Below are 21,551 nucleotides of genomic sequence, written 5' to 3' on the forward strand. Positions count from 1 at the left end.
TTGAACGTTAAGGGGTTGGTTCGCCCGCAGGATCTGAAATTTTGCAAGAGACACGTTTTGCAGCAAACACATCTCGATGGATTGATTTAGAGCAGTTTATAAACAGTTTTTTTCCCCCCCCCGTTTTATAACGATACATTCAACTTGCATGGCTATAGTTATGTGCTTCTGAAAAGTCTTTTTCCTTCCCTGCCCATGGCCTCTTTTGGTGGCAGACCACACAGAAAACAAGTGATGTTGTATTTTTTGGGGTGGCTCTGGACCGATGGTAGGACACAGTGGGTGCAAGAGCAGAGGAGTGGGAGGACATATGTTAGCACGGACACTTTGCTAGTCTGCATGTGCAGCTGGAATCCCTTTTCTCTAAAATTACTGGAAAACAGGCTTAGAGGAGCGTAGCTCGGTGGTAGGAGATTTCAGGAGCTGTTTGAGGCTGCGGTAGACAAAGGGAAAAGCGGTGGTTAACCCTTGACTTTTCTCTTTGAGTTGTCTCTGTTTCCCTTGTAGAGTCCCCTGTTCACTGCTCTGGAGCTGCTCTTCCACCAGTGCCCGGTCGAGGCCAGTTTATAGCGTGGAATAGGCTTTACATGAGAAATCATGATTATTGAATCTGGTCTGGCAGTGGGTGTTAGTAGCTGGGAAGGTAAAGTGGTTGTCCTTGTCTCAGTCCCATGGTGCATCCATGGCCATTCTGGCCGTTTGCAGGAGTGGCAGGGGTGGGACGTCCACCCTCGGCATCCCCTCGCTCACGTTCCGCAGCGCTGTCGGCGAGATGATTAAGCTGAAATAGTGCATGAAAGCAGGGGGAGGGAATTTTCAATTTCCACTGGGAATCCATTCAGACAAAGCATTCAAATAGCTAAAGTTATAAATACAGATAAGCTTATGGCATCTTGGATTATTTTTTTTTTTTTTTTACAAAGCATAAATACATGAGAAAGAGCTGTAAAGCTTTTAAGTTCACTACAGCTCTTCTGTATAAACACAGGCCCTCTACTCCCAGTAATCCTTTATTTCTAAAGCACTGGTTAGGCATTTGGGCTGATAAGCATGTCATCTTAAAAGCTTCAGGGATATATTCCAAGCTGCCTTTAATGGTCCTCATCCTCGGTGGCACCTGTGCTTTGCCGGCTGCAGTGGCAGCTTGAACATTGGACGCTCTTGTACGTGGAATTTCCTTCCCCTACACCCACCTCCCCCCTCTCTCATAGAACAAGAAGCAGCATAAGACATTTCCCATCCTTGGTCCTGACTTTGATGGAACCTTCTAGAAATGTTCTTGCTGCTTTAAGTAATCTGGTTTTTGATAAAGTCTCGGTGGGTTTTTTTGAGTACTATACTGAAATAGTTAAAAAAAATAGACATGCATTTAAACTGTTTAAGCAGCACTGTGTTTTAGTGTGCAGTAACATAGCAGTGCTGAAGGTTTCGCTTTACATTTTTTTCCATTCATTAGAGTCCTCAAAATTACCTTTTTACTACTAAATTTTCTTTCTGTAGCTATAGCTACATATTCTCATATTATGTGTATATGGATTTATGCTATTCCATAATATATGGAGTTATAGCTCCAGTATAATTGTTTTCTTAGTATTAATATGCTTTTTGTTATTTAATTGTCAGCCAGGGATTATAGTAAATGCAGTACTTCTGTGTTCATATCCAGTTTGTTTATCGGGTTTATCTGCATTGTATAAAAATCTCAAATATAATTATGTGAGTAATGGGGACAGTGGGAGAAAAGCAGTTTTCAAATCTTGACGTGGCGGTTGTTGCAGAAAGTTGTCTTCATTTCTTTTTTCCCCTTCATCGTCCCAATATATTTAATCATTAAGACACGACACTCAAGAAACGTCAGAGAACATTCTAAAATTATTTCGTTGGCTTTACTTTTTAAAGAAACCTATTGAGTCAGCTTCTCAGAAACTTCTAAATTGCTTCTGGATATAATGAGCTCTGCCACAGTTTGGATTCAATAAAGGTGATGAGAGACAGATCTGAAATCACAGGGCTGAGGACAGTGACGTTTTTATTAGAGATGTGTACCCGAGGTGGCGCAGAGTGCTTTGCATCTTCAGCTTGACTCAGCATGACCCAGGCTTGAGGTCGTATGTAATTGAAATTCCAAACTCATTGAAATCAAGAGAATTAGGATTTCACAATGTCTAATGCCTACCCTGTCTTCGTTTTGATGCCAAGACAATAAAACATCTTTAGAGTTAAAAATGTAAGACAAGGATAATTAAGAGCTGGAAATCCAGGCATATGAATTAATAGCAAAGTTGTCACTGTTGGACTCTAGTACACCTTCTCTGTGTTGATATGTTAACAAAAATTTTTGAACTCTGTAATTTTATATACAACATCCTTTATATATTTTATAGATGATACCCTTCTCCATTAGTCTTTTTTAAATTACATTTTGTTGTGGAATTAAAAAAACCGGCAAGAACATCTGTCCCAGGCTGCTGGTGCTTGTTGTTAAGCACGTTTTAATGATGGATAGTAAGAAAGTAAACAGTTTAAAGTACTGTACCACATACTTGTAATCCAGCACACAGCTGTTCAAGTGATCGTGAAGGGTTGAGGCCAGTGTCTGTGCATTGCTTGGTATAATGGCATATTTGTGCATCACTTAAGGTTTACTGGGACAGCAGCCTGTTTCACAATGGTACCCAGACAAACCCATTTGTCATCGTTTAATCATCATCATTGGCTTTGAGTACAGAGAAAAAAAGGTAAGAAAGAACTAAAAGTCAGTCTCGTGTTCCTAAGAGCAAGATTGTTCTTTTCAGGAGATCTCAGATTAGGGATTTATTTTTGAAGTGTGGTAGGAGCTGGTTTTGTTGGAACAGGGAACCTGTGACAGCTTAAATTCCGCTTTCAAAGATGCCTCTTCTTTCCAGCCTGAGGAATTAGCATTTGCACAGCTCTTCAAACCAGTTACTCTCTTCTGTACAAGATCATCTCTCCTAGATTACTCAGAGATAACTTCAAGTATAGTCCTTTGGAAACGTCATGCAATCTCAGCCTTTCCAAGGAGCTGACATCGAGCATGCAAGCGGTTTTCACCCTTTGGCATCAGTCTGACAACATAGTTTTGCAAGTGATGGTAGACACTTTTTAAGATAACTGTGAGGCTTTGGAAGAAAAGGAACCTGAGCACCACAAGAGTACTGAGCTGTGTAAATGATTACGCTGTTTGGCTTGAAACCAAATTTGCCCTAATGAGAGAAACTGAGTATTCTGAGAATGTGGATGCCGTTCCAGAAATTAGGATGTTCATAGAGTTCACATTCAGCTGGTGAGAGAGGAGTAAAGTTGGATCTAATCTGTATCAGGAAGTTATTAAAAACTAATATGAAGTGTGCAGTTAGGGCTGTTAATGCCTTGAGAGTTTTTGGACATAAATCTAATGATTTCTTTGGCTAGGAGCAAGCTATGGATTAATTTGGCAAACAATAGTGAGTAGGGACCTGAGGTGCTAGGTTGTGTGCAGATAGAAAAACGTGTTGGGTTTTGGTTTGGTTTCTTTTCTTCCCTTAAAGCCCACTTCTGCTTTCAGGATGCAAAACAGGAGTCCCGCTCACGTGTACTGCAGCAGCGATGGCTGAAGCACCCTTGGAAAGTGTCACCTGCTAAAGAGCTTTCAGGTTTATTCTCTTTGCAGGATCCTGCAGCGGGTTTGGTGTTCCCCACAGCTGATGATGGTCAGGTCATGGCAAGGGAGAGATTTTGGCTTGTGTGATTTCCACTGCCCGAAGCTCTTGAAGTGGTCCAGCTGGAGACTTCTGCCAGCAAAGTGCTATTATGGCTTCACAGCACTTTTGAAATCTTGAGTGGGTTCAGAATTACAGCAATTTGCATAAATACCAAAATTGGGAACTCTGGGCTTTGTGTAGTGATGAGGCGGGTGAATGAAGAAAAGCCAACGATGGTGTAGGAGATGTATGGCAGCTTGAGCATTCATGGACCTAAGAGATTGTTGTGGAGACTGGCAGAAGAAACTCTTGTATACTTGGTGTTTCATACATAAATACAGCTTTTCCTTACCGTTGAGCTCTTCTCTTCCTGTGTTCCACCTGGAGAGAGTTGGGATTTAGGGACCCAACAGCCCTCCATCTCGGCTTGTCCTCCTTGCTTGTCCTCAAGGGGTCAAAACCCAAATTCTGTGGCAGTGAAACTCAGCCTGGCTTCTTCAGTCCTTCAGATCTCCCCAGGGATGACTTCTGGACTGTCCCTCGCGACTGGGAGAGTTGAACAGCAGCGCATAAAATCTGTTACTGCTGCTTTGCCCCAACCTTGGAGCTACTTCTGCCTCTCTCCTCTCCCTTGATGGTTTCGGCAGCACTAGCTGGGAGCCTCAATGAATAAGCCCAGGTGTTTCCATCTGGAGCTGCCCTAGCCTCGAGTTAGCAGAAGTCTGGCAGGGCTCCTAACGTGGGCTCCGTGAGGGGCCTCTCCTGTCTTATGGGAGTACCTTGGGCTTTGGGAACCAACAGGTTAATTCACTGGTCTTGATCTGTAACAGTAGGAGCAATCTGCAGATGTGACTTTAATATTAGTGTTGTCTGTTGTTATTGATTGGCTAAATGAACAAACCCAATCGATTTCTCCTTCAGATTTTTTTTTAAAAACATATTTTACACTTTCTGCTTTTCAGTTAAAGCCCTGCAGTTTCATCTAGGATGAGTGAGATCCCTGCAAAACCTGGCACACATTCAAAACCTTAGAAGTACAGAAAGCTGTTTATTAAACTTCCTCATGGGTAGATAAGACAACTCGCTTTACTGGAACAAAGTTGATACATTTTTTTTTTTTCCGATGAGGTCTTAGTTGTGTAAAATTATTCTTTCCAAATACAGGGATTGTTTTTTTGACCTTTTAATTTGCAACAGTTAACTGGCAAACAGATTTAGCCCTCTTGCAAAACGGCTTTTCTCTCTGTGTCTCCTGTAACGCTTATTTGGTATTGGGTATAAAATCAGGCAGTATTACTGAAAAAGTAGATAAGGAGGAAAACAGGCTCTCCAGATGCCCCAAAATGTGTATAAGTTCTTAAGAAAAATCAAATTTAAAGGGAACCTGAAAGAGTACTTTCACAGGGGGAAAATGTAGTGAGAATTAGCATTGCCTTGAAACTGTTGCCTGAATGTCCTTACTCCAGGGAAATTAAATATCCCTTTTAAAAATGCAGCATTTACACTGGCCCAACAGCTTTGGAGTTTGGAGGAGTTGCAAAAAAATATTTGGTGCTGCATGTTACTTGTAAGCAAGCAGGGAGAGAAGGAAGGTCCTTGCGGGAGGTTCCCTGCAACCTCCTGTAACAAAGCTGTTCTTCTTTATTACTACTTTGTCGTGAGCCCTTTTTATATATAGCACAGCAATGAAAAACAAGTAAATAAATTACGGATTTTGTCAACATACAATAAACAGTAAATCCCTCCTAACTCCTTTCCACTTGCTTTTTATAGTTGGGTATATTTTATTAGCTTTGATTGCTTAGGCTAAATGGAACAAACTGTTGCAGCTGATAGACAGGAGAGGATCCTACGGTCACAGCATGGGACAAGGCTGGACAAACCCATGTTTGTCTTCATGTTGTAGGTCTGGAGCCCACTCATCAAGTGAAGAGAGCAGCGCTCTTTCTGGTCCTGCCTCCACAGACCCTTGTTTATGCATTTTAATATTAAACAGTCACCGATAAAATATTTAGAGCCTTAAGTAAAATATAACAAGGGTGGTATTGAAAGATGCGTGTTTCACATGCTAAATGATGACCGCTTCAAAGGTGCTGTGGTGGCTCGGTCCATCACGGGCTGTGTGAGAACTCACTTGCAAAGCGTTTATGCCCTGTAGGTCCGTGGCTGAAGATGCAGTAGAAAGCGCGTGACCTCAAGGGACTGGAAAATGTTGTAGTAAGCTAAAGATGAAAGGTTTGGGGTGAGATCTAGCTCGGATGAAAGATGACAGGAAGTCGTTTCTTCTGGTCACTGGAATGTCTGAAATGGTTTAGTGGATATATTTTACTCAAAAATATATTAGCAGTTGACCTTGAGCCTAAACACCATGCTAGATTTTAGCTTCCTTATACTCTCCACTAATTTTTCAACTGATGAGTAGAATTTCAGAGCGGACATATGGATGGAAAGGCTGATGGGTTCAGCAACACACGAGGCTCTCTTGTGCATGCTTGAATACATTTTCATGGGTTAAGAAGAACTTTTGATATGCCGAATCTGCTATAGGTAATGCGGGATAGTTTAGGCGCAAGGGGTGTCAGGAGGTCATCTGGTCTGAACCTTGCTCAAAGCAGCTTCAGAGGACATGCTTAACAAGATCGTGGATAACCCACTTCTTGCCCTCAGCTTCAACTGTTTAAAACCAGGGTCCAATCCATCGACTTGTATGGGATATTTCTTCTTTGTGCTTTGTTGGGTTTCAAGGAACAACCTAACTTTGATGCTTTGTCGGAAGAAAAAACACAGATACACCTAAAGCAAATCTCTTCAAACCTTCAGTGAAATTTGTCAATAGTTTGAGCAAGAAATGCTGAATACAGATTTTGGGAAGAAAACAAAAGAGCAAAGGTCACCATTCAGCGTGAGCTTTATTGAAAGAGCTTGGGGTTTTTAGTGTTGAAAATTTCTAAGCGCATATTCCTACTAATTAAAAGGCTTTCTGATGAAAGGGAAAAAAGTACCCTGTGCTGTTGATGTATATAATCTATGGATACTTATTTCTTTTATCTGTCCTCCAAATCTCTTTATATCTTAAACTGAAACCTTGTGCATAACAGCACTTGGAAAGTGTCTTTTATTATTGCTTCAAGGTATATTTTGGAAAGAAAAGCCAAGATCTAGCTCCTTTAGCGTCTTGCCATGATTTATGGACTACAGGTAGTGGTCTGCAGACAGGTTGTGTAGTAACGACCTGGGAAAGCTTAGCAAAATCTTCATGCAGTTGAGACAAGAAAGCGTGTGGGACATGGGAGAGCTCGAGGGGACGGAGCAGTTCTGCTAGGGAGTTATGTCTGGAAGATCTTTGGTGCTCTCTAAATGAGGCACGTGTTTCTGTCTGCCTCTCCGACCTGCTTTCTTCTGCTGAGGTGGGCTCAGATCATCCGATGAGCCTGGGATGGCATCACCCCGCTACTTCTTTTGCAACTGTGCTGCAGTCTGGGAGTGATTCTGGGGCTGCCTGTGGATCAAAAGCCATGGTTTCACCATCCCTGGGAAAGGAGAGGTTGTGAATATCTTCTGATGTGGTCACCTGCGCAAGAGGCTGTAGGACCTCCCTGAGTTCAGTTGTATTTGAAGTAGTGGGTTGAGCTCCCACATTTGGGAGTTTTTCATGCACGTGGACGATGCAGTGCTGCTGCCAAAGGAGCTGCATTAGGGAGCCACGTGTGATTGGTGATCCGCCATCACTGACATATTTTCCAAAGTACTGTTTCCTCTACTCTTAGGTGAGAATTAAGAATAGCATTGATGGATCTGCACCCTGTTACTAAAAGTGGAGCCTGCAGAAGGATGTGAGAACTGGGCAGACCCTCTATGACACTCTCAACTCTCCAGCCTCTGATCGTTCAACACCTCCAGGACTTTCCCAGCCAGAGATGATGTCCATCTTATTAGTAACCGTCATGGGTGTCCACTCTGTGACACGGCCAGTCTTTCCTTGAGCTCACACAGACGTTTAGCATTCACAGCATCCTGTGGCAAGGAGCTAAACTGCTTAGCTGGGTTGTGTGTGAAGAAACCGCTGTCTCTGATTTGGTTTTGGACTTGCCACCTGCTACTTTCATTTCTTGCCCCCTTGTTCTTACGCTGAACAAGCTGCTGCTGCCTTCGTAGGCTGCTGGTGTGTCCCTCCTCTGTTACCTCTTGTCTGGATTGGGAAGGGTCTCTGCTCCAAGTTTGTGTTTGGTGATAAAGATGAGTAAGGTCTTTGCTTGTAGTCACGTTGGTAAAAGATCTGTATCTCGTGTCCTTCGCTATCTGCAGCTTTCAGAGTCGGCGTGAGCCTGAGTTGCAGTGGCTTTTGCTCATGGCTTGCAGGAGGATGAGTAATGTAGGGCACAAGAACTGCTCCTTCTGGGATTTCAGTGCGAACACGTGATTAACGATGATCTAGTTATATTTTATGACTTGTTGCTTGGCCAGTTATTAATCTATTTAATATATTCCATGTTATGTAACGTAATTCCAGTTACTTGAGAAATCATACTTTACCAAGTTAAATGATTTACTGAGCTCTAAGTATGTTGCATCAGAGCTGTTACAGTTTGAAGCCAATCTTGTAGTCTTAATAAAAACCCATACAATTGATTTAAGACCTATATGTCGATAGACATCAGTTATTTACTTCTTATAACTCCTAATTAGATTTTTATACCAGCATTTTCCTTTTCTTACTGGGTTGTAAGCTGGACTGATAGCTTGTTATTAGCCTGGTCATCCTGCTCACGTGTTTAAAATATTGACACAACAGCGTGTCCTTCAATGCTCTCAAACCTCCCAGGTTAACCCTTGCAGGAAGCTACGAAAAATGGTCCAGAGGTTTTCTTGTCCAGCTCTTTTAGAGTCCCTGGGATGCAGTTGAAGATCTCCTGACTTTTAAACGACCGTCTCCATTGGCTGTTGTTTCACATCTGCCTGCATTGCTGTTTGGAATAGAAAATGTTTCCTGTGGCATGATTATACCATCTGGTTTCTTTCTTAATTAATGAACAGAAATATTTGCTGCATTCTTCCGCTGTTCCTATAATATTGCTGGTGGTTGCTCTGTTTCTGTGCAGTAATGGTCCTTGGCCATTGCTGGAATTTACTGTTCCTAGGTAATTTTTATAACTTGATGTGCTCAAACATGTGAGTATTGCGGTTCCTCTCACTGCATTTTGCTTCTCTTGCGTTTTCATATCACTAAATGTCTCATGTATTTTAATATGCCAAGAGTTCAGTTTTTCTTCTCTTTGTTATATACATTTTTTATTCTGATCCTTGCTTTCCTTTTCATGAGAGCTAGGTTGAGAAGAATTATATTATTTGTTTTAAATAGGAACATCCTCCCTTTTTAGTTTTGGGAGCTTAATCCCACCCCCCCACCCCCCCACCTCCCCATCTTCTCCTGGGAATCTGGAAACATATTCTTAAAGTTTCTGTTATTATTTATTTTTTTCTGTTTTTAACATTCTTTCCTTAGCATCATTTGGTCTATTTATTGTAGGGGTAGTGAAAGCAGCTGGGACATATATATTATTTAGAAGTTCAAAGACCACCTCCTACTGGTAAAGAGCAACTTTCAGACTGGAAGCCTGAGTCATACAGCAGGTTGTGCATCTTTTGTCTTCATTTATGTGCACGTGTGTATAAAAACGGGTGCTTAACAAGGCAGGCATCCCATCTCCCATCGGGGATGTGCTCTTGTCACACCTCTCTGTTGGGATGCAGATCCGTAAGCTTCTGGAATTGTTCTTTGTCACTGCCTTGGAGACGATGCTGCCGTGTGAGTTTTCCTCCCTCCTTTTGCCTACTTGCTTTTTTCATGAATAAATTGTAATTAGTGACTTACCAAAATCTTGTGTTGCTAATGACGGGTGCGTGATTAAGACAGTATTCTAATGACTGTGTCCATGTATGTAATTTCTTTTGTAATAGCAGGAGCGACAACGGGGACAAGCAGGTTTGAACTAACAATGGTACTCCCCATGTCGAACTTTAGATGCTCAGATTCAGAGGTATAAATTTAACCCAATAATCCTAGTAATGCTGTGAGAAAGAGAAAGAAAGAAAATAGACACGTCCTGGAAGTAATTTAATGTGGACTTGTAACCTGGTGGATCCTTGGGGGCCAGACCTGATCCACTGAAGCAGCAGCCAACCTTTGGGGCAGTTGGGCTGCCGGGACCAGCAGACATCTCCATCCAGAATATCCAAGGGGAGACTCCTGGACCTGTTTATTGACTTCAGAGGGACCCTGGAATTAGCAGCTCTGGTTTCCAACCAGCTCTTAGGTGTCTGAGATTGATTAAGATGAATTGCATCCTACAAATAAAAGTTCAAAAGCAATATTGGGACTTCCGTCTGGAAGTGTTTGACGGGGTAGGTAACAAGCTTGGCTATAGAAACTGCAGCATGTGGAGTAGCTTGGAAGAAAGGTTATGAAGCTCATCTCACTGTTTCCATGGTTGGTTGTTTGTTTTGTTTTTTTTTTTTTAAATGACTGACTTTTTCATTAGAATTCAGGCAGTGCATCACAATATGAAGAGCCCAGTTTTATGAACTTAAATTTTTCAAGCAAGCAAGGCCTTTGCAAGCTGCCAGTTAGTTGATGTACTAGCATTCAGCTTGAGAGGAACAAGATTCAGACTGGTATGACTTACAGGAGAGGGGATAGCTGAAGAAAACAGACATACTTCGAGTAATGTACGTGCTTCGGGAGTGAAATAATTATACTCGTTTTAGGTTCAGAGGCTACCTGGCTTATTGAGGGTGATACAGAAAGTCTTAAGAAGAGGAGAAACAGGAGAAATCCCCTTGATCTGGTTGTAGCTTAATGCTTAGTAACAACAGCAATTTACTATCCGTGCCTTTGTGAGGCAGGGAAGGATCTCATTATCTTTGAGTTTTATGAGTTCGGTGGTGGTCTGCAGCCTGTTGGCTGTAAACACCAACTGTAATTTTCTGGTGCTAGTTTTTATCTCCCGTGTTGTGTAGATGCTGTCTCACTATGGCAGATTTGCTACTAGATCTGTGCTGTGTTTTTCTGGAGGGTAATCTTTATTTCTTAGGAGTGGTATTGGTGGAGAGGGAGGGGAGAATTTAAAACAAGATATCAGTTGGAGTATTAAGCTTTCATTTGCTTTATTTCCCCAAGTAGCTTAAAGCTTGAGGAACCTTGATGAGTTCTTTTCCAATGAAATGAAAAAGATACCTTGCAATTAATAGTATTGAGAAGGTCAGCAAGCTATTAATGATGCTGCTGCGAATTAATAGTTGACCTCAACTTTGCTGTTTTTCTACTTAAAACACTGAAAACTGCATCGTGTGAATAATAATTCAGAAAGATAAATGAAAGATAATGCAAACAAACTGTCTTTTTCTCTGCAGGACTCAGTAATTGATGCTGGTCCCCTGTCAGAAGAGTTCATGTGAAGACTGCCCATGGAAGGTCGATGCCTGTGTTTGCTGAGGCTCTAGGATTCTGTTGTTTTGCTGTTTAATTAACTGAAGAGTCCAGTTTTTCCCATGAACCATCTTTCACCTCGGGAAGGTAGAGGTAAGGTTGCAGGTCTCTCTTTCTTCTTTCCTCTGGCAGCAAATGTTTAAACCTGTCATGGAGGTGGTTTTTGCTGGAGCACCTCTTCATGCGGAATTAATTACTGAGACTGCTGAAAGCAAAAGTCACTGTTTTTCTGTGTCCTTGGCATCCCTTGGGTTGTTTTCCGTACATGAGATGTGCAGTCAGCCTGCATTGCATTCATAGCTACGAGAGTTGTTTTAAAAGCTCATAAAGATGAAATTATTGCCTGAATCAACTGCGCTTTCTCAATATGTTTTGCAAAATTGAATAGCTAATTGCTGCGGTGGCAGAATGGTATGCAAAGGATTTGTGCTAAAGAATAATATGTGGTTTTGGGAAGTCAGTGTTATGCTGTAGGCTGGCTCATGGTGTCGATCAGGTGAATTGAGTCCATAACCGGAGAATTTTAAAAGTCACAAACTTGGGAAATCAAAATGTTTTATGGCGAGGGCTACTACAACTTCCAGAGCAAGAAGTGTGTACTCAGCATCCTTGTAGCTCTTACTAGCTGATGCATGTAACGGCTTGAACACTTCTGTGGTTTGCCCACAGCCGGCAATATCTTAAAGGAAAATTGTTGTAATGGAGTGGTAACTTGGAAAGACAGTAGAATATATTTAGAAATGAACAAAATGGTAAAACAAGTAGCAGTTGGTTGATGTGTTGGCTGCAGCTGCTGTATGGCTGTGGGATTTGCTCTCCATCAAGACTGGGAGTGCTTACTGCTGTGGACCATGAGTATGCAGCAGAGGGGAGGACCTGTACACCCCTGCTAATTCCCCTGGAAAACGTGCTTCTAGCTGACGTACCATAAGGCAAAAGTTACATATACAGCTGCTTTTGTCTGACGAAATTGTATATTGCTTGTATCACAGTTCCCTGAGATAGCTGGTGTTGCAAGAATCTTTTGCGTTGGAGCTGGTTTTGGCTGGAATGCAATGGAAAAATGGGATATTTCCTTCTGGATTGAGCATGGCTTGCTCCTATTCTTCTCTTCGGTGTGGTGTAAATACTGGTCCCAGTAAGATACTGGTGTTGTATGTCCTCTGTAGGGTGCTTTGGCCACCTGGTTTCTGTCCTTGAGTTGGCTCCTTCCCTAAACTGTGGTGGGATGATCTCTACAGCAGGGATGGCGGTGGCTTGGAGATGGCGGTGCCCCTGTTGTAGATGTGGTGGCCGGAGGGTGAATAATCAGGCGCCCAAATGAGGTGCAGGGGTGGCAGTAGCTGGGGTGTCATCCCCCCTTGCCTTCATCTGTCTGGCTGCCTAGTGTTTGCCCTGCGTTTTTGGGCAAAGCTCTTTGCTCTCTGCCTTGGTGTCTTCCATTTGTAGCTCAAATGATGGCAGTAATTAGGCATGGTTGTAAAATTTGGAAATAATATTACTTCTGTATTGCTGTGTGCTGTCCTCATTGCTGGCTTGGAGTTGCCTGGGTGGAGAGGAGCTGGGGGGCTGCCCGTGAGTGGTAAGAAACCAGCAGAGCCCCAAACCAGGGCTGGAAGTGCTGCTCAGAGTTAATTATTAAACTGCGGTTTGCTCGATAAATGCACAGTTGGATTCAGGATTTTTCACTGCAAAAAGATCACCTTTCTCTATGGACATAACAGCTATTTTTTGATTACAAAATCACAGAATATTTTTTTCATTGGAAGCGGGTAAGCCGTATCACATACAAAAAAAAAATCTTAGCTCCTGCAACTCTTAAGACGTCTTTATTTTTCTCTCTGGTATCTGACCAGATTCAGCTTTTGAAGAGGTCACCTTGCGGGGTGGTGGTGGGTTCTCCCCACTGCTGATCTGCTTTTCAGGTGCTAATTAATACTTGCCCAGGCTGGGAGCTTGCAGATCGAGGGTCTTGGGCTGGAGCGTGCCACAGGCTGGGCTGTACACAGCTTTTCTTCTTTATTTTCTTTTTTTTTTCCCCCCTCTCCAAAGCAATCAGTACAAATCATGTGCCCAGCAGTGGCCGGGCTTTATCTGAGACATCAGGCAGCTTGGTGGATGCAGCCCAGGCATGTAAAGGGTTAAAGTCTTACCTATGAAATTGGATATCATTGCGAGGAGGAAGAGTGAGTTCTAGATTAATTTTAAGGGTGAGGTGCCTCCTTGGCTGCTCTGGATTTCCCCTAATTTAGGGGGCTGATGGGCTAGCCCCTGCAGTTGTGTGGGGGGAGCTCTGCCTTCATCCCACCTGGCACCTCCCAGCCTTTCCTTATTTTTTTTTTTTTCCCCCACCTGTCTTATTAAATTTCATTCTTTCCTCTAGCAAATGGACTTGTTGGCTTGGCATGAAATCCGGTTGCTGTGATTGAGTTCCCATCCCCTTTATCCTGTGATGGGGCTTTGAGATGAAAAAATGTAAATGCAATCGCAGAGACGCTCCCTCCCCCACCCTAGCCCTAGGTCTTTGCTGAGCTGAAACTCCCTCTTTATTCCTTAATGATCATATTCCTTCCACTTTAAATAGATTTCCTGCTGTTAACAGCGTTTTCAAGTGTTGCAACACTTTATAAATGGTATCTCGTGAGAGATATTTACCGTAGGTGAGTTTCCTTGAAGTCGTAACCTCTGCCTTGCCGTTCCCTTTTCCCGGGGGCTGCTGGTGGGGTAGGAAGGACACAGATGACGGGCTTGGCAGTCACTGTACTTCTAAATCATCTGTTCTTCTACCTCTTTTGTTAGTTTTCGAGAGGGATGTTGTTTCAGCCATGTGTTTGAAATGGAGTCCTGCTGATCAAGACAAAGATACGTGCAGCACTTTCGGGGACTTGGGAAGAAGAAATCCCAGACTTGTCTGGCCACATGTGAATTAAAGCCATTGGGGCACTTCTGAAGCTTTTAAAAAGCAGAGAGCATAATCAAACAAACCAGAAATCCCCGCCATGCCCGCTGGAAAAGGCTCTTTAGGTTGCCTGGTAGAGAACAGGCAGGACAACCACTGTAGACCAGGTGCAGGGAGAGGTCTGAAGCTTCTGCCATTTGCAGAGGACACCCATCAGCAATATCACATCTTCAAGTCAGGCTTCTTGTACTTCTGCTGGCCAATCTGCAGCCACAATAACAGGAGAGGTGTTTCTCTCTTTAGGTTGCCAAATACAAATGCTGAAGAGTTGGGTCTTTTTGGTTTTTTGGTGGTGGCTTTGGTTTTTTTAGAAGAAAAGTTAGAATAAGCATGTGGAGGCCCTCAACAAGTTTCTTCTCATATTTGTCATGAAGGTGTTCTAGCCAGCTGGCACTAGCAAAAAAGTTTATATTAAAAGCATTCACCCTGTTCAAGGTGTTTGAGACTTAACTGAGTCTCCCGCCCGTCTTCTTTTGATTTGCTCATTTGATTCTGCTGCAGTCCTTGTTTACATAATGGAAATACCTCTTTCTGTTAAATGTTTATATTAGCGGCACCTGCGCGATGCTAAAGACAAAAGTTTCAAGCATGTGCTGAGAAGAAAACAGTTGATGGGATTTCAGATGTCTGCTAGTGCGAAATTAAGGAAGAACTGTTTTGATACGGGGCTGGTTGTAGTTTCACATCTGAGAACTCTTTCTGTTCCTTTTTTCTAAAAATACCATTAGATGTTCTGGTTTTCACATGTAAGTCCTATAGTTGGCCAGTCAGATTTGGTGTTTTGTTTATACAGAAAGTATGTGAGACACACACCTCTTCCATTAAGTAGAACTTCTGGTGCTTAGCTCCTTCAAAGAATTAGAATGTCTAAGTAAGGATTTGGTCATCTTCCGTTAAACTTTGCTTCCCAGGAGCTTTGATTAGATCTATTTTGACTGCTTTGTTTTAATATCCAGATTGTGGTTTTGCTTATCTTTTGGAAAAAAAACACTTCATCCATTTGCCTTACTACTCCTAGAAATTTTAAGCAAATGCACCTTTTTCTTAGGCTTTCACATTTCTACACAAATCCAGCCTAATTCTTTGACCATGACCAGACACCAGCTGCAGAAACCCTGCCAAGGTCTGAGATATCGTTGTCCCCCCACTGTTGGTCACTACTTACATGGCAGAGCTGGTGGCTTCCATGAGTTCATCCAACAGCACGGTTCTTGTGAGGACTTCTCATCTGCTCCAGGCTGGGCCGAGCCCTCTCCAATGGCTGTTCAACATGAGCTTCTTGTGCTGAAGCAAGTGAGAAATGCTCATGTGAACTGTTCAGCGTGGGATCCTCTTCACAGCCAACCCAGGAATGGGAACACCTTAATCTGCTGCAGCCACTTCTGCCGTGATCAATTTATCATCACCTTTAGTGTGCAGCGTGAATGCAGGTTGTAACCCCTTCCTCCACGCCTGCGGTGGTTTGTTGAACAACAGAACCTTAATTCACTGTTGTCTCCAGCCCACCATGTAGGTGCCTCTTGTTGTGCCATGGAGACGAGCTGGAAACGTGTTTCTGCCTTGGCTGAGCAGGATTGTAGTCAGCATCCAACAGGACAGTAAATGACACTAAATATGTTAATGGCTTTTTAGTCTGCTGGGTTCTCTGCTGCCCTCGAGGAATTTCTACTTCCTGGGCCACAAAGATGATGTATCGTTTAATTGAAAACCACACTCAAGTGAGTCTGTCAGTTTTTGGGACTTAACGATTTGGTGTTCTTTGCCTAAAGTAGTATTTGCTGTACAAGCTCTTCCTGTGGATGTAAGGTTATAAATCGGTACCTATTTACTTTCTTCCATTGTTTTATCTATTTTGGTACTTCTTTGTCAGTTTGTGTTAGCTACTGCTCTGACCTTCTCAAGGGCACCTCTTCGGTGTCGGGCTTCCCGTTGGCTGTCAGCTCTCTGGAGGTGAGACACTAGTGATTGCTGATTCTCCCTGCAAGACACACCTGTGGTCGCTGCCTCTGTAAGCCAGAGAAGTATGAGAAATTCTGCCTTTTTTTTTTTTTTTTTTTTTTTTTTTTTATAGCAGATGATCCAGAGGTTGGCAGGATTAGAGTCACGGAAACACAGAATGATTTGGGTCAGAAGGGACCTTTAAAGATGATCTAATCCAACTCCCCTGATGTAGGCAAGGACATCTTTCACTAGATCCTGTTGCTCAAAGGCCTGTCCAATGTGGCCTTGAACCCTTCCAGGGAGGGGGCAGCCACAGCTTCTCTGGACAACCTGTGCCAGGGCCTCACCACCCTCACAGGGAAGAATTTCTTCCTTAGAGCTAATCTAAATCTACCCTCTGTCACTTTAAAACCATTGCCCCTTGTCCTGTGACTAAAGGCCTTGGTAAAAAAAAATCTTTCTCCATCTTTCTTATAACCCCCTTTATATATCCAAAGGCCACAATAAGGTCTCTCAGTGCCTCCTCTTCTCCAGCTGAACCCCCCCAACTCTCTCAGCCTGTCCTCACGGGGATTGCTCCAGCCCCCCGAGCATCTTTGTGGCCTCCTCTGGCCCCACTTGAGCAGGTCCGTGTCCTTCTGCTGTTGGTGCCCCCAGAGCTGGACCCAGAGCACTGCAGGGGGGTCTCACCAGAGCAGAGCAGAGGGGGAGAATCCATTCCTTCCTCAAACTCCTGACCACACTTCTTCTGATGTGGTCTGGGATACAGTTGGATTTCTGGGCTGCAAACACACATTGCTGGGTCATGTCCCATTTTTCATCTACCAGTGTCCCCAAGTCCTTCTCCGCAGGGCTGCCATCCCCCCACCCATCCCCCCACCCCCCATCTATATTGGTAGTGGGGATTGCCCCAACCCATGTGCAGGACCTTGCACTTGGCAAGTTGAACTTCATGGGGTTCACATGTGACCACTTGTTGAGCTCAAGGTCCCTCTGGATGGTATCTCATCCTTCGAGTGAATCAGCTGCACCACTCAACTTGTTGTCATCTGCAAACTTGCCAAGGGCACACTCAATCCCACCATCTAGGTCACTGCTGAAGATATTGTACAGTGCCTGTCCCAGTATGGACCCCTGAGGGACACCACTGATGACTGATCTCCATTTGGGCATGGAGCCCTTCGTACAAAGCACAGTTCTGTTTATTCAGTGTGGAAGCATTTAAGGAAAAAATTAGCATAAACTCATAAAAATGTGGGTGAGCATTCATCTTGCTGGGTAGTGACACATCTTCATGGGCATCACCCTCCTGGCTGTGTTCGTGAGGTGATAGCTATCCATTCTGGAAGGGTTTTTTCCTCCTTCCATGAGGTTTTGTCTTCTGTCTGAAGCCTCTTGGATGGGGTGAAGCCAGCTGGGAGCAGAGCTGGGGACAGTGAGTGAGTTCAACCCTGCAAGAGGCACGTTCTGCTCCTGAATGCTCGCGGTCATCACTCCCCCTCATCGCCTTGGGCAGACCTGCTCTTCACAGCAGCTTCTGGGGAAAACGTGGCACAGCATAATATCTGAAAAGGAGGTCCTTTTATCTTCTAAAAATAACAAATAAACCTGCTTAGAACTGCCTTTTTGTTTGTTTCCCTACTTTTGATCTTGTCTTTGAAAGAGAAAAATTTTAGATGGGTTAAACCCTTAGTAAGGACTATTTGTACTTTTAGTTAGAGAAGTGTTTTTTATCTTCCAGTTATCACTAAAAACATTTTTTAGAGCTGATGGGAGTTGTGCAACTACTTGTTAATAACTCAGGAGAGTAGTAAGATCTGGTTCTGGTAAACTTTCAAGAGATAAACACAAAACCCCAAAGCTACCGCTTGGCTGACAAAAAGTGAGAAGAATTTTTCTGCTTTTTTTTTTTTTTTTTTACTTCTGTGCTGAGTTGTTGGTGAATACCTTTCACTGGCGCCAGGGAGGTTTTGCTAAGTATGTGGCTCTGTTTGCTTCTCAGAAAGAAAACTATCGATACCTAGTTCCTGTGGTTTGAAGATGAAGGTGTACACGGTAAAACACACGTGCACATGCCTGCTGCCACCAGGAAAGGACTGAAATTTAAAGTATTTCCTGGCAGTTTTGCCTGAATACTGGTTTAAATTATTATTTACTATTGAGTCAGTCTTGTGAGCTGGAGACAGCGGCGTCATCTACAAACTTTCCAAGAACCAGAAATACTGGTAAATAATTTTCATTAAAAACAAGTTTTAGGAGCCCAACACCCAGGAAACCCTGGTGATTTGGAATACAGATCTAATTTTGCTCATCCTTGATCAGCATTCCTCTGTGACATCCTTTCCTTGTCTTCCCTGACATGCTGACATCTCAAAGCCCCTCAAATGATGCTTAAAACTTCAGAGGACGTTGCTGGTAAGAATTATCAACTTGGGGTGATTTCTGTCTGCAGAGAAATTGTCTGCATCATCCGATGCCCGGCTGGTGTGGGATGGAGAGGCTGGAGAGGTGCTCTGCCTGGGTCTGTGGCGTTAGGGTAGCTAATACACAGGGAACTTTTGCCTCTGGGTTGGAGAGGTAAGTGATGTTTTTCCATAAAATCTGGATTTTTTTCCCATATATTTACAATGCTTGCTCTCCTTGAATTTACTTAACCTTTTGGAGTTGCAGGTTAGGGATTAGGGCAGCACTAGCTGTTGGAAAGAGGATGAAGCAGTAGGAATATAGAGCAAAAAATATGTAGGAATACAGAGCAAACTCCTCACAGGTGCTTTTTTCATGGAATCACAGAATAGTTTGGGTTGGAAGGGACCTTAAAAGTCATCTAGTTCCACCCCCCTGCCCCGGGCAGGGACACCTTCCACTAGCCCAGGTTGCCCAAAGCCCCGTCCAACCTGGCCTTGAACCCTTCCAGGGAGGGGGCAGCCACAGCTTCTCTGGGCAACCTGTGCCAGGGCCTCACCCCCCTCACAGGGAAGAATTTCTTCCTTGGATCTAGTCTAAATCTAAGCCATGTTAGCCATCACCAATCACCTCCTTAGTTTCCATGTGCCATAGCATATTTTCCATAGTTTCTTTTATTTTTGTAAAGACCTCAGACTCCCCTTGCAGATTTCAGAGAAGCCTCGTGAGGTTAATAAAGCCTTAGCTTTAATGTGCCTTCCCTCCCCACCCCTGCTTCCTCTACCTTGTTATCCTGGAGTTTCTTTATACAATGAAAGGCATACATTTGTTTAATGGAGCTGTCACGAATCCCAGCTACAGATGAACTGCGGAATGTATATTAAAATATATTTGGCGAAGTTAAAATGAAATTCAAAATCAAAGGAAAATTGCCCCGTTGCTTGTTACAGTTCATATCAAAATGTCACCTGGGAGAAAGCATATTCCTTTTAGAAGCGTGAATGGGTTGTTAAGAAGGGACCAATTTTATCTGTAGGGAAATTCTCTACTGTCTTAAGCCCAAGTGTGAAGAGGGAAAGGCAAACTAATTAGCAAATTTTAATAACAAAGTAACGGAATATCAGATGGATGGTATGTCTTTTAGCATTGGATTTATACCGCTGAGCAGTTTCTGCGTATCTTTGAATGTGTAGCAAATGAAGGGAAAAATGTTTTATTAAGATATTGGAATAAACTTCTGATTTAAGGAGCCTTAAATTTATGGCAACCATAATGGTAAATAGTCCAGAGATGGAAAGTAAGTGAAACTGCATACTTAAATGTTTAATGAAAAAAACTTCAACAAACATTCCTAAAGAAACACAGTTAAAATCTGAACGGGCAATTCAAACCCCAAAATTACCCAAATGAAAGAACAACAAAAGAAATGAGTGTTATTGTGAAAGGAAAGGTCATCCCAGATCTTGACAAACTTTAAAACAAAACTCAGTGGTGTTACTGACAGTTTATAATATGAGAGTTGTAAACAGGGAATTCTGCTCAGTGGAGCTGGAATAAGGGTGGTTCAGGTGGATACAAGGAAAATCTTCTTCACCACGAGGACAGACCCCAGAGCTGACCCAGAGCAGGTAGGACCAGAGACATCCCCAAGGCTCAACCTTATAATTCCTGCGATTCTACAAAATATTTAGCATTTAAATACACGGTGTTTGTAAAGCAGACATGCAGCTCTTGGCAACTGGTGGACAACAGAAACAGGAATTTGCTAAAATTTGTAGGAAACACAACCCAGTCTATGAATGACTATTGTCAAGGGATGGAGAAGCCCCTTAGGGAGCAGAGCAGGATATTACTAGTGGTCATGTAAGTGGTCAGCAGTTGAGTTTAATGACATTAATTTCTAGTAGAAATCCCTTCCTCTTTACTGCACCATAAGTGAGCATTTGGCTTTACTGCGTGTTTCTCACTGGCAGACAATTTAAAGCTATTTAGAAATTTGAGGCCATTTAAAGTTGGTTGTGTCGCAGCTTCTGCCTCGCACAGCGCCGAGCGAAGCTCTGCTCACGCATCTGCCGTGTAAAATGCTCATTAGGGTTTTCATACGTCTTTGTAACTTCAGAGCATTAATATTTCTCCCTGCTTTGATCCCTGCAGAAGAGAGGGAAGCGAAGCCGCCGAATGTTGCTGACTCTCATCTCGCTTGAATAGGAGACTCCTCCAAATTTCTTATATTTGTTGTCTCCTCGCATTCTGCAGTCTCATCTTTAATCCCTCTCTCCTGTGTCTTTAATTCATGAAAGTAAGTAATTAGAGTCCCAAGCACATGTCAGAGTGATGATACACAGATAGAGCTGCGGTGGTTTTTTTCTTAAATATGCTAGTATAATGTCACAAATGAGCTCCCTTTGCTCTATATTTCTCTGGACTCCATCTATCTTTAGATGGAAAATACAGCTGCACAGCAGTCTCCTGACTGATGTGAAAATGGGAAGGAAGCTTTTCCACTTTGTGTAAGCGTATTATTTATGAATATACCATGAAGAATGGCATTGCTGCACAACACAATGGTAATCCCATCGCATCCTTATTTCTCCAGCAGATGAAAATGCTTCATTACAATTAGATGTTGTTTGCTTGTTGTTTCCTGAGAGGGTCTGCAGTTAAACTCCAGACCTTTTCCACCCTGCCATTATTAATGTGAGTGTTGATAGCGAAGTACTTCATCAGTCATCTGCGGTACACTAGGTCTGGGTTTGGGATGCTGCAGTGGTCTTTGAAAATGATGGAGTAATAATGGATGAGTGACAACTATTTTGCATGTTAAATATGAAGGACAGATAAATTTTACAGCTGTTAGCAATGATTAGAGCATTTGCAGACAAGTAGATAAGTCATTAAAAAAATAAAATCACTCCCCATACCACTTACCCATCTATTGTCAACACCATGGCTGTACATGGGGTAAATAATTTCAGTAAGTACTGAAATCTTATTAAAATTTTTAATTAACTCATCAGCAGACTAATAAATATTTCATGACAGCTAGCTAAATGTCTGCTCT

The 21,551-nt window shown here is 42.8% G+C and overlaps 1 protein-coding gene across 1 annotated transcript in view; it reads left to right on the top strand.

Moving 5' to 3' along the window:
* NCOA1 (nuclear receptor coactivator 1) overlaps positions 1-21,551 on the top strand; it is a 190,207-nt gene that overhangs the window by 41,626 nt on the left and 127,030 nt on the right. The window contains exon 2 of the mRNA XM_074820336.1: positions 11,112-11,280. The gene's annotated coding sequence lies outside the window, so the exon portion shown is untranslated. The remainder of the gene's footprint in view (positions 1-11,111; positions 11,281-21,551) is intronic.

The sequence above is a fragment of the Strix aluco genome, chromosome 3, assembly GCF_031877795.1.
Source record: "Strix aluco isolate bStrAlu1 chromosome 3, bStrAlu1.hap1, whole genome shotgun sequence".
Lineage (NCBI taxonomy): Eukaryota > Metazoa > Chordata > Aves > Strigiformes > Strigidae > Strix > Strix aluco.